Here is a 16,669-nt window from a genome sequence, read left to right as displayed (position 1 = left end):
AGTCCCCCTGAGAACTTGACCTAAAAAGGCTCACATCACCTCAGTACTTGGCCCAGTTTTATGTAATCCCACTTGTGGCTTTAGCCCAGGCAGCGGAGTCACATATTTTAGGTGCTGAGCTAAGAAATCTGTCAAAATCTTTTCTGTGTTTTAGCTCCAGGCAAAGTGTAACATCACCTAGGTGCTGGACCTAGGTACATGCCACAATCTACACTCTGGGCGGGACCCAGGAGGAAGAGCAACACAACTCAGAAGATGGGTTCGGGTATACATCACAATTACCTGGAGGCAGGGCCCAGGCAGGAAAGTCACATTACCTAGGTGCTGGAAGCAGGTGTATGTTACAGTCCTCCCTTTGGACAGGGACCAGGAAGAAGAGCTACATCACCTAGGCGATGGAAACAGGTGTAAGCCCCAATTTCAAATGTGGGCAGGGTTCAAGCAGAAAAATCGCATCCACAGGTGTGTCACAATACTCTCTTTGGGTAAAATCCAAGCAAGACACTCACATCACTTGGATGCCGAGTCCACCAACGCGTCACAATCTCCCCTGTGGGCAGGGCACAGACAGGAGACTCACATCACCTTGGTTCTGGGCTCACTGATATGTCACAATCCCACATGTGGGCAGAGACGGGGCAAGAGAGTCACATAACCTGGATGCTGGGCCAGGAATAGGTCACAATCTTTTTTGTGGGCAAAGCTGAGGCAAAATAATTATACCACCTTGGTTCTGGGCCCAGAAATATGTCACAATTTCCTCTGTGGGCAGGGCCCAGGAAGAAGTGTCCCATCACCTGGGTGCTTGGCCCAGCAATAAGTTCCAATCTTCTTTGAGGGTAGGACCAAGGGAGAAAAGGAGACACATCACATAGGTGTCGGCCCCTGTAATATGTCACAATCCCCACTGTGGGCAGGAGAAGCATATCACCTGAATGCTGAGCCCAGCGATATGTTACAATATCTCCTATGGGCAAGACCCAGGCAGGAGATTTACATCACCTGTGTGCTAGATCCAGTGATATATCACCATGCACCCTGAGGACGAGGCCCAGAAAAGAGTCACATTACCTGGGCGTTGGTCCCAGCAATATACCATAATGCCCTGTGTGGGCAGGGCCCAGGCAGCAGAGTTATATCACCTGGGTGCTGGGCTCAGCGATGTGTCACAATCTCCCTTGTGAGTAGAGCCCAGATAGGAAAGGAGAGTCACATCACCTAGCTACTACGTCCAGCAGTATAGCAAAATCCTCCATTATGACAGGGCCCAGGCAGGAGAGTCACATCACCTGAGAGCTTGGGCCCAGGTATATCTCACAATCCCGGGCAGGAGAAGCACCTCACTCGGGTGCTAGGCAAAGGTATATGTCATAACCACATCTGTGGAAAGGTCCAGAGAAGAGCTTAACAATCCCACACATGTCCTGGCTTCAGCTATGAGAGTGAGTTTGGTCCGAGTACATGAGTCAAAGTCTCAAGGATGAACTGGATTTGTGCATAGGATCCCCAATCCTGCCTGCAGGGGACTGTGTTTCAGTAAAGGAGTCACAGCCTCACCAGTGTTCTGGATCCTGGTCTGGGAGTCATTATCCAACCTGTGGAAAAGATTCACATAGGAGAGTCACAATTTCAACTTTTGACTGAATCCAGGTGTGAGATTAAGAACTTCAATAGCAGGGTGGGTTTATGAGAGAGGGTGACAAGCCTTACTGTTGGCGGGGTGTGCATATGAGAGTCACAATCACTTCTGTGTGCTGGGCCATGTTTTGAAACTCTCTGTATAACCCAAGGGCTTTATACAGTGTGCAAGACAGTTGCTATCTGTTCTGGAAATTTGTGCTGGTATGGAGCCAGGATCTTACTCATTGCCCTAGGTACAAGAGTCAACATCTCTCCTATTAGCTGGGTTCAGGTGTGAAAGTCATCATTGTCCCTGTGTGCTGTGTCCAGAAATGAGTCAGCATGACACCTGTGGCCAGGCCTACGTATGACAGTCACAATTCCAACTGTGTACTCCTGTGAGATCCAGGACCTCACCAGTGGTCTGTGTCCATGTTTGAGGGTGACAATTCTGGCAGCCGAGTGTGAATATGAAAGTCATAATCTCATCTGAGTGCCGTGTTTTTGTTTTTGTTTTTTGAGACGGAGTCTTGCTCTGTCGCCCAGGCTGGAGTGCAACGGCACGATCTCGGCTCACTGCAACCTCCGCCTCCCAGGTTCAAGCAATTCTCCTGCCTCAGCCTCCCAAGTAGCTGGGATTACAGCCATGTGCCACCACACCCGGCTAATTTTTGTATTTTTAATAGAGACGGGGTTTCGCCATGTTGTCCAGGCTGGTCTCAAACTCCTGACCTCAGGTGATCTGCCCACCTCAGCCTCCCAAAGTGCTGGGATTACAGGCATGAGCCACCATGCCCTGCTCCTGTGCTCTGTTATGACACTCTCTGTACCACTCAAGGGCTTTATATGATATGTGTGTCATAATCCTCTGTTATCTTCATAAAAGTAGGAGACCCAGGACCTTACCAGTTGCCCTAAATGTATCTATGAGAGTCCAAATCTCTCCTATTGCCTGGGTACAAGAATGAGAGTTATTTTCACAGCTGTGAGTTGAGCCCAGGTATGTCACACTCTCACCTGTGGGAAGGAACAAGGCAAAAGAGTCACATCACCTAGGTGCTGGGCCCAGTGTTATGTCACAAATCCTCCTGTAGGCAGGGCCCAGGCAGGACAGGTGAGTTACCTCACCTAGGTGATGGAACCAGTGATATAATTCCTTCTGTGGGCCAGGCCCAGGCAGGAGTGTCATCTCACCTGTATACTGTGCCCAGAAATATGTCACAATCTTTTGTGCATAAGGTCCGCAAAAATAAGTGAAATGACCTAGATTATAGGCCCATAGACCTGTCACAAAGCCTTCTGTGGGCAGAGCCTAAGTGGGAAAGTGATATATCACTGGATGCAGCATGTAGGTGATGTGACTGTCCTTCCTGAACTCTGTCCCCAAGGGACATTGTGACACATCACTAGGCACAGCACACAGGTGATGTGACCTTTTTGCCTGGGCCCTGATCTTAGGGGGCATTGTGACATATTGCCTTGCCCAGTACCCAGGGCAGGTATTAAACAGGAGAGGAGACTAACACCACCTAGATGCTGGGCCCAGGTACATGTCACAATCCCTTCTGTGAACAAACCCAGGCAGAAGAAGAGTAACATCTGGGTGCTGGGCCCAGTGATATGTCACAATGCAACTTGTGGTCAGGGGCCAGGCAAAAGAGGAGTCACATTACCTAGGTGCTAGGCCCAGTGATGTGTCACAGTCACAAATTGGGCAGGTCCTAGAGAGGAGAGGAGAGTCACATCACCTAGGTGCTGAGTCCAGTAATGTGTCACAGTCCCAGAGCAGGGAGGGGGCAGGAGAGGAGATTTACATCATCTAGAAGATTGGCCCAGATAGATGTCACAATTTCTCCTTTTGGCAGTGCTAAAGCAAGAGGGTTACATTACCTGGGTGCTGAGCCCAGCAATACTTTACAATCCTTAGGGCAGGGCTCAGGCAGAGAGGAGATTCACATCACATGGTTGATGGGCTCAGCGATATGTCACAATGCTCTGTGTAGGCAGTGCACAGGCAGGAGAGTCACATTATCTGGGTGCTGGGTCGAGGAATATGTCACAATTTTCTCTGTAGGCAGGGCCCAGGCAGGAGAGGAGAGCCACATCACCTAGGTGCTGGGTTCAATGATATGTCACAATTCCCTTGAGGGCAGGGCTCAGGCAGGAGAGTCACATAACCTAGGTGCTTGGCCTGAGTATATGTCACAATCACATTTGTGGGCTTGGCCCAGGCAGGAGAGTCAAATCATTCAGATTCTGGGCAAAAATATCTGTCACAATTACACCTGCAGAAAGGTCCAGGGATGACATTTACAATCCTGCACATGTCCCGGGTTATGTGTGAGAGCCAATATCTCCTGTGGGTTGGGTCCAAGAATGCAAAGCAGTCTCAATGCTGGACTGAATCCCTGCATGAGAGCCCCAATTCCACCTGAGGTCCAAGAGTCATTATTCCACCTGTGGACCAGATCCATGTGTGAGAGTCACAATTCCAACCTTTGACTCACTCTTGGTGTGACATTCAAAACCTTCACAGTGGTCTGTGTCCATCTGGAAGGGTGACAATCCTTACAGTCAGCTGGGTGTGCATAGGAGAGTCACAATCTCTTCAGCATGGTTGGCCCTGTTGACACTTCCGGTGCCACTTGAGGAATTTATATGATACGTGTGTCATTCTCTTTGACTTTGGTACAAGTAGGAGACCCAGGACTTTATCCATTGTTGTAAGCCAACCTATGAGAGTCAAAATCTCTTCTCTTGGCTGTGTCCAGGTATATGAGTCATTGTAGCATCTGTATACCTATATGGGCCCAGGTATATTTAATAATCCCACTTATGGGCAGAGATAATGCAGGAGAGTCACATCACCTAGGTTGTGGGCCCAGTGATATATTCAGGATAAATGAATTACAATTTTTAAAATAAATATAGTAAAATAACAGGCCGGATGCGGTGGCTTATGCCTGTAATCCCAACACTTTGGGAGGCTGAGGTGGGCAGATAACCTGAGGTGGGGAGTTTGAGACCAGCCTGACCAACATGGAGAAACCCCATCTCTACTAAAAATACAAAATTAGCCGGGTGTGGTGGTGCATGCCTGTAATCTCAGCTACTCAGGAGGCTGAGGCAGGAGAATCACTTGAACCTGGGAATTGGAGGTTGTGGTGAGCCAAGATCGTGCCATTGCACTCCAGCCTGTGCAACAAGAGTGAAACTCTGTCTCTAAATAAATAAATAAAACAAAATAAAATAAAATACTGTCATTACTTCCAATTGACATAACACATGAATTCAGATGTTGTTGCTGTAGAAGCTCAAAATGTCATGGCTGACTCCACTTTACATCCTGTCTTTCTATTTTAGACAATCAAAGTAGCACAAGCAAAGCCAGAAATGCTACACCTTGATTGCAAACACACCAGTGCCCTTCTAGTGAGAATATATGTGTGAGGATATTAACTTGAAATTCTTGGCATCTTTTGTTGAAGTACAGACTTCTATACGAAAAATAATAAAGACAATTTAACACTGCAATAGAATCAGAAAGGTATTCTAAAAATACCTTCTAATCCATTATTATTATTATTATTTTCACCAGAATGGTTGTGATAGAGTGGTTGCAGCAGTGTGGTTATAAATAACCCACACTGTGTACTTTGTCATTTTTGGTCTATGACCATAAGACTTTTATACTTAAAAATAAATGTTTTCTTGCCAGGTGGAGTGGCTCACACCTGTAATTCCAGCACTTTGGGAGGCCAAGGTGGACAAATCAGGAGGTCAGGAGTTCGAGACCATCCTGGCCAACATGGCAAAACCCCATCCCTACTAAAAATACAAAAATTAACTGAGCATGGTGGCAGGTGCCTGTAATCCCAGCTACTCAGAGGGCTGAGGCAGGAGAATTGCTGGAAGCTGGGAGGCAGATACTGCAGTGAGATGAGTTCACGCCACTGCACTCAAGCCTGGGTGACAGAGCCAGACTCCACAAAAAAAAAAAAAAAAAAAAAAAAAAAAAATTATTTTCCTAATTCAGGAATTTAACATGATTTTCACAGCCTCACATTTTCAAAAATGGTTTATTCTAAAAGAGAAATGTGATTAAACCATTCTTTCCCCAAAAGAGTAGAGTAACAAATTATAATCTAGTGTACAGTTAATAAATACAATATAAAGATGTAGCCATTTATTTTAGCTGCATACTTGGGGATAAGATACTTTTTGGGCTATAAACCAAGGGCTTTCAGAGACGTTAGCTCACAAAATGCGGGGCGACCTGGTATAAAAACATTCACCTCTATATCCAAAACGGACATAATTCTGTGTCTTTCACTCCTAATTTCAACTATTAACCCAGAACTGGAGAAATGTAACATGCCATTATACCACAAAGCATTTTATTATTTTTATTTTAGATTCATGGGGGTACATGGGCAGATTTGTAACGTAAGTATCCTGCATGATGTCGAAGTTTGGGCACTTAATAATTCCATTGTCCAAGTAGTGTACCTCATACCTGATAAGTAGTTTTTCAATGCTTGTCTTGGCATTTTTTTTAAGAACTCCCAGGATTTATTGTTTCCATGTTCACCCAATGTTTAGCACCCAATTATAAGTGAGAACATGTAGTATCTGAAATACTTATATACAGTGCAATACTAAGAAACCATAGAAAAAGATGTTCTTTGCAGCAACATGGATGCAGCAGAAGGCCTTTACTTTTTTTTTGACCCTTGAACTTTTTATTGGCCTCCTGCTCTCCAAAGAGTACCCTGCTTCTGCTGGCTTAATGTCTCAGAATTTGGTGTCGTTGGTCTCAGACAACACTTTGCCATCCATTCTCCGGCGGGTGGTGGTCTTTTTGATGGTTTGCATGGAGTTGCTGCTGTCCAGGGCGTCACCAAGATTGAAGTCCTCGCCATCTTCCAGCAGGCAGCGGTAGGTGGCGATCTCAGCCTCCTGCTTGACTTTGATGTTCAGCGGGGCCTTGTACTCCTGGGCCTGGCACTGCCCCTCTGCCCGGGTCTGTGCCAGCTCTGACTCCAGGTGCAGCAGGAGCCTGTTGATCTGCTCCATCTGCAGGGCTTAACATGCCTCCACCTCCCTCAGGCTGTTCTCCAAGCTGGCCTTCAGATTTCTCATTGAGTCCAGGTCAATCTTCAAGGACTGGACTATACATCTAAGCTACGTGAGCATCATCTCAGCAGCTACAACCTTGGTGGACTGCGTGGCGACCACTATAGTGCTCTCCTCAATCTGCTGAGACTGGTACTTGTCCAGCTCCTCTTGGTTCTTCCGAGCCAGCTCGTTGTATTGGGCCTGGATGTCTGCATGATCTTGGCAAGGTCCTGAGCTTTGGGGGCAACTATCTCCCTGGTCAACCCAGTGCTGTCAACCTTCCTTGTGTCCTTTCACTTCCTCTTTGTGGTTCTTCTTCATAAAGAGCAGCTCCTCCCTGAGAGCCTTGATCTCTGTCTCCAACCACAGCCGAGTGACATTAGTGTCATCAATGACTTTGCGAAGCCCATGGATGTTGCTCTCCACACACTGGCACATGGCCAGCTCTGTCTCACACTTGGCTCTAAAGTCATCAGCAGCAAGACGGACTGAAGGGGGCCAGCCCCTCCACGGACCTGTGGGTATTTCTTGTCAGGTGGGATGAGAGACTGAGAAAAGAAATAAGACACAGAAAGAAAGTACAGAGAAAGAACAGTGGGCCCAGGGGACCGGTACTCAGCATACAGAGGACCCACACTGGCGCCAGCCTCTGAGTTCCCTCAGTATTTATTGATCATTATTTTTACCATCTTAGCGAGGAGAGTGTAACGGGGCAACAGATGGGGAGAAGGTCAGCAGGGAAACATGTGAGCAAAGGAATCTGTATTATGAATAAGTTCAAGGAAAGGTACTGTGTCTGGATGTGCACGTAGGGCTAGATTTATGTTTCTCTTTACCCAAACATCTCAGTGTAGCAAACAGCAACAGAGCAGTATTGCTGCCAGCATATCTTGCCTCCAGCCACACGGCAGTTGTCTCCTATCTCAGAAGAGAACGAATAGGAATGGCCAGCTTTACACTGAGACATTCTATTCCCAGGGATGAGCAGGAGACAGAAGCCTTCCTCTCATCTCAACTGCAAAGAGGCCTCCCTTTTTCACTACCCCTTCTCAGCACAGACCCTTTATGGGTGTCGGGCTGGGGGATGGTAAGGTCTTTCCTTTCCCAAGAGGCCATATCTCAGGCTGTATCAGTGGGGCGAAACCTTGGACAATACCCAGGCTTTCTTGGGCAGAGGTCACTGTGGCTTTCCGCAGTGCATTGTGTCCCTGGTTAATGGAGAATGGAGAATGGCGATGACTTTTACCAAGCATACTACCTGCAAACATATTGTTAACAAGGCACATCCTGCACATCCCTAAATCCATTAAATTTTGATTCATTACAGCACATGTTTCTGTGAGCACAGGGTTGGGGCTAAAGTTACAGGTTAACAGCATCTCAAAGCAGAAAAAAATTTTCTTACTACAGATCAAAATGGAGTTTCTTATATCTTGCTTTTCTACATAGACACAGTAACAATCTGATCTCTCTCTCTTTTCCCCATGACGGACATTGTAGATCTGCAGAATGATGTGGGCATTGTCCACAGTATTTGTGAAGATCCGGGCCCTCATGTCCTTGATGGTCTTGAAGTAGTGGCTTGTCTCTGACCTGCGGTCCCACCTTCTCCAGGTGCTTCTGGTTCTTGGTCCTCAGGCTCCTCACTCTGTCCAGGTAGAAGGCCAGGCAGTAGTTCAGGCTTTGCATGGTCTTCTTGTTCTGGAAGCCTCCCATTCCTGTCAGACCCCTGACTATCCCCGCAGCCAGGCCCCTGAACCCCATGCCGCCTTAGAAGCTGGTGAAGCACGACACGGAGATCCTGGAACCAGAACCCCCCATGCCTGCATAGATGATGGCTGCGCTGCTGACTGGCCAGGCACCTGGATAGAGCCCAGGGACTGGTAATTGGTGAAGAAGTTTGAGCGAGTGGTGGAGCTCATGCTGTCCAGGGAGGACAGCAAGATGACAGGACTCAGGCTTTGCCGAAGACCAGAACTGTGTTTTTGATTTTGTTCTCAGCTTGAATGTTATTCATGTACAGAAATGCTACTCATTTTTGTGTGTTAATTTTGTATCCTGAGACTTTGCTTAAGTCACTTTTTAGGCTTAGAGGTCTTTTTAGGCTTAGAGGTCTTTTTGTGACATCTCCAAAGTTTCCCAGGTAGAGAATTATATCATCTGTGAGAATAATTTGACTTTCTCTTTTCTTATTTAGATCTTTTAGTTATCTTGTTTAATTGCTCTAGGTAGGACTTCCAGAACTATGTTGAATATGAGTGTTTAGAGTGGATATTCTTGTCTTATTTTTATTCATACGGAGAGTTCATCCAGCTTTTGCCTGTTCAGCATTTCAGCTGAAGATTTGTCACAGATGGCTTTATTATTTTGAGGTGTTTCTTTAATACCTAGTTTGTTGAGAATATTTTTATAAATATTGGATTTTTTAATGCTTTTTCTGTATCTATTGTGATAATCATGTTTGCTTTTAATCATCTTTACTTGATGAATCATTTATTGACTTGTATATGATGAAACATCCTTGCATTCATGATGTAAAGCTGCCATGATTGTGGTAAAATAACGTTTTGATTTGATTATGAAATCAGCTTGCAGTATTTTATGGAGAATTTTTGTTTTAATGATCACTCGAAATATTGGCCTATAGTTTGTCGTTGTTGTGTCTTCACTAGATTTTGGTATCAAGGTGATACTGGTTTTATATAAAGAGTTAGAAAGAAATCCCACCTTGATTTTTGGAGTACATTCAGAGGATTAGTACTGGCTCATCTTTGTATATGTGGTAGAATTTAGTTGTGAATTCATCTGATCTAGGGCTATTCATGGTTCATGGGTTTTCTATTACCAATGTATATATTTCTATTACTAATGTATGATTTCTATTACTCTTCTATAGTATAATGTATAATTTCTATTGCTAAATTTATAATTTCATTATACATTTTATTAATTTTTGCTGTGTTCAAGGTTTTTGCTTCTTTCTGTTTCAATCTTGAGAGGTTGTGTGTATCCAGGAGTTTATCTATTTTCTGTAAATTTTTTACTTTGCATGCGTGGAGATGTTCATAGTAGTCTCTGAGGATGTTTTGTATTTATGTGGAGTTAGTTGTGATTTCACAACTCTAACATTTAAATAGATGCAGAACAAAAGTTTGACACATTCCCTAATGATAAATCTCTGAAAAAATTAAGTATAGGACAAATGCACCTGAAGCCAATAAATGCCACATATAACAAAAAGTGCATGGGAAACAGCATACTAAACAGGGAAAAGTTGTAAGCTTTTACTCTGAAAGCTAGAATGAGACAAGGATGCCCACTTTCTTCAGTCTTGCTAAACATAGTACGAAATGTCCAAGACAGAGAAATTAGAGAAAAAAATCAAAGGCATCCAGATTGGAAAAAAAAGTTAAATTATTACTATTTGTAGAAGACATAATCTTAAGTATAGAAAAGCTTAAGACTTTACTAAAAACTACTAGAAACTAATAAACAAATTCATTAAATTTACAGAATAAAAAATCCACATGCAAAAGTCAGTAGCATTTTTGTAAACAATTAACTATCTCAAAATAAAATTAAAAAACAATCCTATCTACAATAACTGTAGTAACTATACTTTGAGATAAATGTAGCCAAAAAGTTGAAACACCTTATATTATAATCTAAAGAATATTAAATACACAAATGAAAATATTTATGAATTGGCATTAATATTGTTAAATATCTGCATTATACAAAATGATCTACAAACATAATGCAACTTCTATCAAAATACCAGTGACAAATTTAATAGGAATTTAAAAATATATATCTAAAATTTATATGGTACCACAGAAGACCCTGAGTAGCAAAAGCAATCAAACAAAACAAAAAAGGCTGAACGCATTACCCTACCTGACTTTGAAATATGCTACAAAGCTGTAGAAACCAAAACAGTATGGTACAGCAATAAAAAAAGACACACAGGCCAGTGGAGCAGAAGAGAGAAATGAGAAACATATTCATGTACTTACAGCTGATTATATTAATGGGTGACAATCTTTTAGGGAAATGACAGTATCTTCAATAAATGGTGTTGAGAAAACTTTATAGCCACAGGCAGAACAATAAAATGAGATCCTCGTCTCACACCATATATAAAAATCAACTTAAAATAAATTTGATATCTAAATGTAAGCCTTGAAACTCTGAAACTACTATAAAAAAATATACAGTGAAAGCCCCATAACATTGGTCTGGGCAGTGACTTTCTAAAATTTAATCTCAGAATCCCAGGGAACCAAAGAAAAAATAGAGGAGTCAGATTACTTCAAATTAAAAAGTTCTGCACAGAATCTGATACAACCAACAGGATGAGAAAACTAAAAAATGGGAGAAAATATGTACAAATTATACATGTGACAAGGGTTTAATATCAAAAGATATAAGAAACTCAATTATAGAATAAAAACAAATAATATTAAAAATGAGTTGAATGCTTATTTTTCAAAAAAGACATACTTATAGGCAAGAGATATAAAAAAGACTCAATATCAATTACCAGGAAAAGAAAAGCAAAAAAAAAGAGAAAACTATGATGTCAACTCACTTCTGTTAGAATAACTCTTATTAAAAAGAAAAAAAATTAGTAAAGGTGTGAAGATAAAGGAATGCTTGGGGGCTGGTGTGGTGGCTCACGCCTATAATCCCAGCACTTTGGGAGGCCAAGGTGGGCGGATCACGAGGTTAGGTGATTGAGACCATCCTGGCTAACACAGTGAAATTCTGTCTCTACTAAAAATACAAAAAAATTAGCCAGGCGTGGTGGTGGGCGCCTGTAGTCCCAGCTACTCAGGAGGCTGAGGTAGGAGAATGGCATGAACTCAGAAGGCGGAGCTTGCAGTGAGCCAAGATTGCCAGTGCACTCCAGCCTGGACAACAGAGCGAGACTCCGTCTCAAAAAAAAAAAAGAAAGAAAAAAGAATGCTTGCATATTGTTGGTTTGAATGTAAATGAGAACAGCCATTATAAAAAATAAAATAGGCCAGGCACGGTGGCTCATGCCTGTAATCCCAGCACTTTGGGAGGCCGAGGCAAGTGGATCACCTGAGGTCTGGAGCTCGAGACCAGACTGACCAACATAGAGAAACCCTGTCTCTACTAAAAATACAAAATTTGTCAAGCGTGGTAGTGCATGCCTGTAATCCCAGCTACTCGGGAGGCTGAGGGAGGAGAACTGCTTGAACCTTAAGCCAAGATCACACCATTGCACTCCAGCCTGGCAACAAGAGTGAAACTCCATCTCAAAACAAACAAACAAAAATAAATAAATAAAAAATAGAGAAGTCTCAAAAAATTTAAAATAAAACTATCATATAATACAGCAATTGTAATATTGGATATATATCCAAAACAAATAAAATCCGAATAAAAAAACATTTGCACTTCTATGTTGTTTGCAACACTCTTTACAATTGTCAAAATATAGAATCAACAGTTCAACATCAAATGAGTAAATAAAGACAATATAGTAGGCTGGGTGCAGTGGCTCATGCCTGTAATCTCAGCACTTTGGGAGGCCGAGGTGGGCGGATCACTTGAGGTCAGGAGTTCAAGACCAGCTTGGCCAATATGGTGAAAACTCATCTCTACTAAAAATATAAAAGTTAGCTGGGGGGAGGTTGCAGTGAGCCGAGATTGCACTCCTGCACTCCAGCCTGGGCTACAGAGCAAGACTCCATCTCAAAAAGAAAAAAAAAAAAGTATGATATATTTAAACAATGGAATACTACCTACCTTCAAAAAAGAAAATTCTATTATTTTCAGTCAGATGGGTTAACCTGGAGTACATTACATTACCTGAAATAAGCCAGGCACATAAAGACTATTATTTTTTTTGTCACAGAGTCTTGCTCTGTTGCCCAGGCTGGAGTGCAGTGGTGCAATCTCGGCTTATTACAACCTCCGCCTCCCAGGTTTAAGCAATTCTCCTGCCTCAGCTGGGACTACAGATGCCCGCCACCATGCCCAGCTAATTTTTGTATTTTTAGTAGACGGGGTTTCATCACATTGGCCAGGCTGGTCTCAAACTCCTGACTTTGTGATCTGCCCGCCTTGGCCTCCCAAAGAGCTGGGATTACAGATGTGAGCCACTGCACCCAGCCCAGAAAGATTATTTCATAATTTTACTTCCACATGGATCCTAAAAAAACGTAATCTCATCGAAGTAGAAAGTAAAATGGTGACCACCAGATACCAAGGTATTTACAAGCGGGGTTTGGAAAAATGCCAGTCAAAAAATACATAATTATACTTGAACAGGAGAAATAATTTCAAAAGATTTTTTGTACAGCATGGTGGCTATAGTTCATAATAATGTATTTGTATTTTTGAAAAGTGCTAAGACTATGTCACGTGCTGTCACCACAAAAAATGTTAACTATGTGAGGTAAAGCATTAATTACCTAGAATTAAACATTTGACAATGTATACACACTTCAAAATTCATGTTTTACAGAATATTTATTTATTACAGATAATAACTGCATAAAAGACACCAAAAGGGCAGTTGTTGCTTTGGTCTCATGACTGGCCACCCTTCAAACACAGTAAACAAGTGTGTGAGCAAACTAACAGGATATGTTTCAATCCAAAAGCTGCCATGATCTCCAAGTTTTCCAGAGAAAATCAAGAAGGTGGCTACAGTTATGTGACTAAGAATAGAAACTCTAGACTGAACTTCACCCACTAAAAAAATTATATAAGACTGAGAAATTTTTTCAAATTGTAATATCAATATAAAAAAGAAATATTATCCCAAATTTTAAATCCACAGAGGTCACTTTATTATTTTGCAAACTTGAACATTCACACTTAAAAATAGAAGATGCTGCATGAAACGTTAAGTTGTGTTATATCATAGAAAATTAAATTTAAAAAATTTTACTTACCATTAGCTCTCTTAAAAATTTCTGAGATATATTTTAGCAAATATTTGCCACATTTTGTGTAAGATTTTTTTCTTTTACAAGTAGAAAAAAAGAACACTAACTGACTTATTCCTCTCACCTGTGGATACTGAATGCATTTTATCTTAATTAACTGATTTGAAAGTTGTATTGATAAGCAAACTCTCCAGTTAAAACTAATTTTTTAGTACATTAAAAAAATACCAACTTTCTCATCAAAACCTACAAAGTACCATGTAAAATGTCATGGCATAAAGACAACAATGAGAAAACCATAGCTATAATACAGAAAAAGAAGGAGAAGGGCTGTGATGCATACGTAGCTGGAATACACATAATAAAACAAAAGATGCTTAGAAAATAAAGGAAGCAGAATTTTTCTTTAAATTCAGCAAGAGTCAGCTTTGTAGCCTGGAAAAAATGTCTTCTTAACACGAAGAATCAATATTATTTTTTCACCACTGATATTTTCCATTTCTGACTTGAAGTTACAAACTAACTTCAGCAGGAATATTTATAGCTTGTTATGCAGCATCTGTTACACAGCAAGTACTGTCATGTTTGTTTGCTGTATTTATATATAAAAACATCCTCATGACTTATAAAGCATCCTTAGTACTTACCTGAAAAACAAAAATTGGCTCAATAAATAAATATAGTTATTTCAATTATAAAAAGTGAAAAGAACAACAACTAAAGCAGGTTTAAATAGACTTCTCCAATTAAAAGAACAAATGAATTGTTCTAAGAAAATAAAATATAACTTGATAACACTAATTTTGGAATTACATCTAAACATTATTTTGTGTGCACTACTAAATTTTATAAAAGCATTATAATCCCTGACAAGCTCACATAATAATGCCTCAGAAACTATAAAAAATTATAAAAAAAGAAAATTGTAGGTCCAGCATGAGTACCAGGCAAGTCAAAACAAAATATTTGCATGGGAAGATTCTGAACCACAAGCCATAAGATATTAAAGTAATAAATTTAACACAAAGCAGACAGTATACATTTGTTTTCAGCATTTTTGAGGTATTCAGTTTTCTAGTAAACTAGTTACCTTATTATTATTATTATTTTTTTGAGATGAGTCTTACTCTTTCACCCAGGCTGGAGTGCAGTGGCATAATCTCAGTTCACTGCAACCTCCACATCTTGGGTTCAAGCAATTCTCCTGTCTCAGCCTCCTAAGTAACTGGGACTAGAGGTGCACACCACCACACCCAGGTAATTTTTGTATTTTTAGTAGAGATGGGGTTTCACCATATTGGTCAGGCTGGTCTCGAACTCCTGACCTCAGGTGATCCACCCGCCTCAGCCTCCCAAAGTGATGGGATTACAGGCATGAGCCACTGCACACAGCCAATTAGTTACCTTATTAAGATGATTTGTTTTGTTCCAATATTGCTTTCTTCTGAATACAGGTACAAATTCATATTCACAAAAATACACATGCTTTATAATTTTCTTACCCCTAAGGTTTATCTTTAGAGTAGTATATGTGTATATTTACCTCTATGTAAATAAAGATTAAGAGTCTGTATGTGTTTGCAGGCAGAGAGGCCACATGTTTAAAGAAAAATATTAACAAATTTTTAAATGTTTATTCAGAATTCAGAAATGTATGGATTTTATTAATACTTCTATACAATTCTTATTATGACCATAAAATAAAATTATGACCAAAATCTTGCCACTTGCCAAAGTGGCCAGATGGAAGTAGACATTCCATGCAAATTGGTTACTGTAACCAATAACAATTGCACATTTCAAAATAACTAAATGTGTAGAATAGGTTTGTAATACAAAGGATAAATGCTGGAGGTGATGGATACTTCACTTACCCTGATGTGATTGTTACATATTATATGCCTGTATCAAAATATTCTATATATGGCATAAATATATACACAATGTACCCACAAAAATTTTAAAAAATAAGCTCATATAACAAAAAAAGAATAAAAATTTAACCTACAAGAACAATATTCTTTAACCTATTTGCAGTTTAAAGCCACTGGCAAAAGAGATGTTAGTTCATTATGTTACCAAATTGCACACTGTAACCATCTTTTAACTACATTCTTGAGTAAGGTAGATAGGTTAAACTTAGTGGCATCATAATGCATCATTGAATGCATAATGATCATAATATGTTAAAGTTTAATTATAAAACTAAGTTTACATGTAATCTGAAAATTTTAAAATGTACTGCATTTTATTACATAGAAATATAATTAGTAAAATAATATATTACTAATTTTAACTAAAATTAAAAATGTTTTTCATTCACTATAATGCAGAAGAATATTACTCTGAACAACTACTTCATATATCACTCAATATTATGTTAACCACAAAGAGACCCACCACTTAGGTTTTCATCATGCATCTTACGTTTTAATGTTCTTATTCTTTTTTGTTTTTGAGATGGAGTCCTTCCCTGTCACCCAGGCTGGAGCGTACGTAAGAATAGTGTACTTTTTGTTTTTTGTTTTTTTTTTTGAGACGGAGTCTTGCTCTGTTGCCCAGGCTACTCCACACTCCACTGTGGAGTGGCGCGACCTTGGCTCGCTGCAACCTCCGCCTTTTGGGTTCAAGTGATTCTCCTGCCTCAGCTTCCTGAGTAGCTGGGATTACAGGTGTGTGCCACAGGGGACACCTAATTTTTGTAGTTTTTAGTAGATGGGGTTTCACCATATTGGCCAGGCTGGTCTGGAACTCCTGACCTCATGATCTGCCTGTCTCGGCTTCTCAAAGTGCTGGGATTACAGGTGTGAGCCACTGCGCCCAGCCTAATGTTCTTATTCTTTAATAGAAAAGGTCATAAATAATGACCACCTAACAAAAAAAAATCTCCTATCTTTGATGTAACAACCACTGATCACATTCTTTCATATGTGAATATAATAGCAATGAAGAAGAAAGAGCATGAAGTAATTTGAAAGTTGAATGACATGATTATTTGCTTTTCA

General features: G+C 40.7%; 1 pseudogene; it reads right to left on the bottom strand.

Annotated features, from left to right (window-relative positions):
• Nucleotides 1-6,047: 6,047 nt before the first annotated feature.
• Nucleotides 6,048-16,086, bottom strand: LOC100590501 (annotated as a pseudogene).
• Nucleotides 16,087-16,669: the final 583 nt, after the last annotated feature.

The sequence above is a fragment of the Nomascus leucogenys genome, chromosome 3, assembly GCF_006542625.1.
Source record: "Nomascus leucogenys isolate Asia chromosome 3, Asia_NLE_v1, whole genome shotgun sequence".
Classification (NCBI taxonomy): domain Eukaryota; kingdom Metazoa; phylum Chordata; class Mammalia; order Primates; family Hylobatidae; genus Nomascus; species Nomascus leucogenys.
Note: the sequence above shows the minus strand (reverse complement) of the source record. Positions and strands in the feature narration are given on the sequence as shown.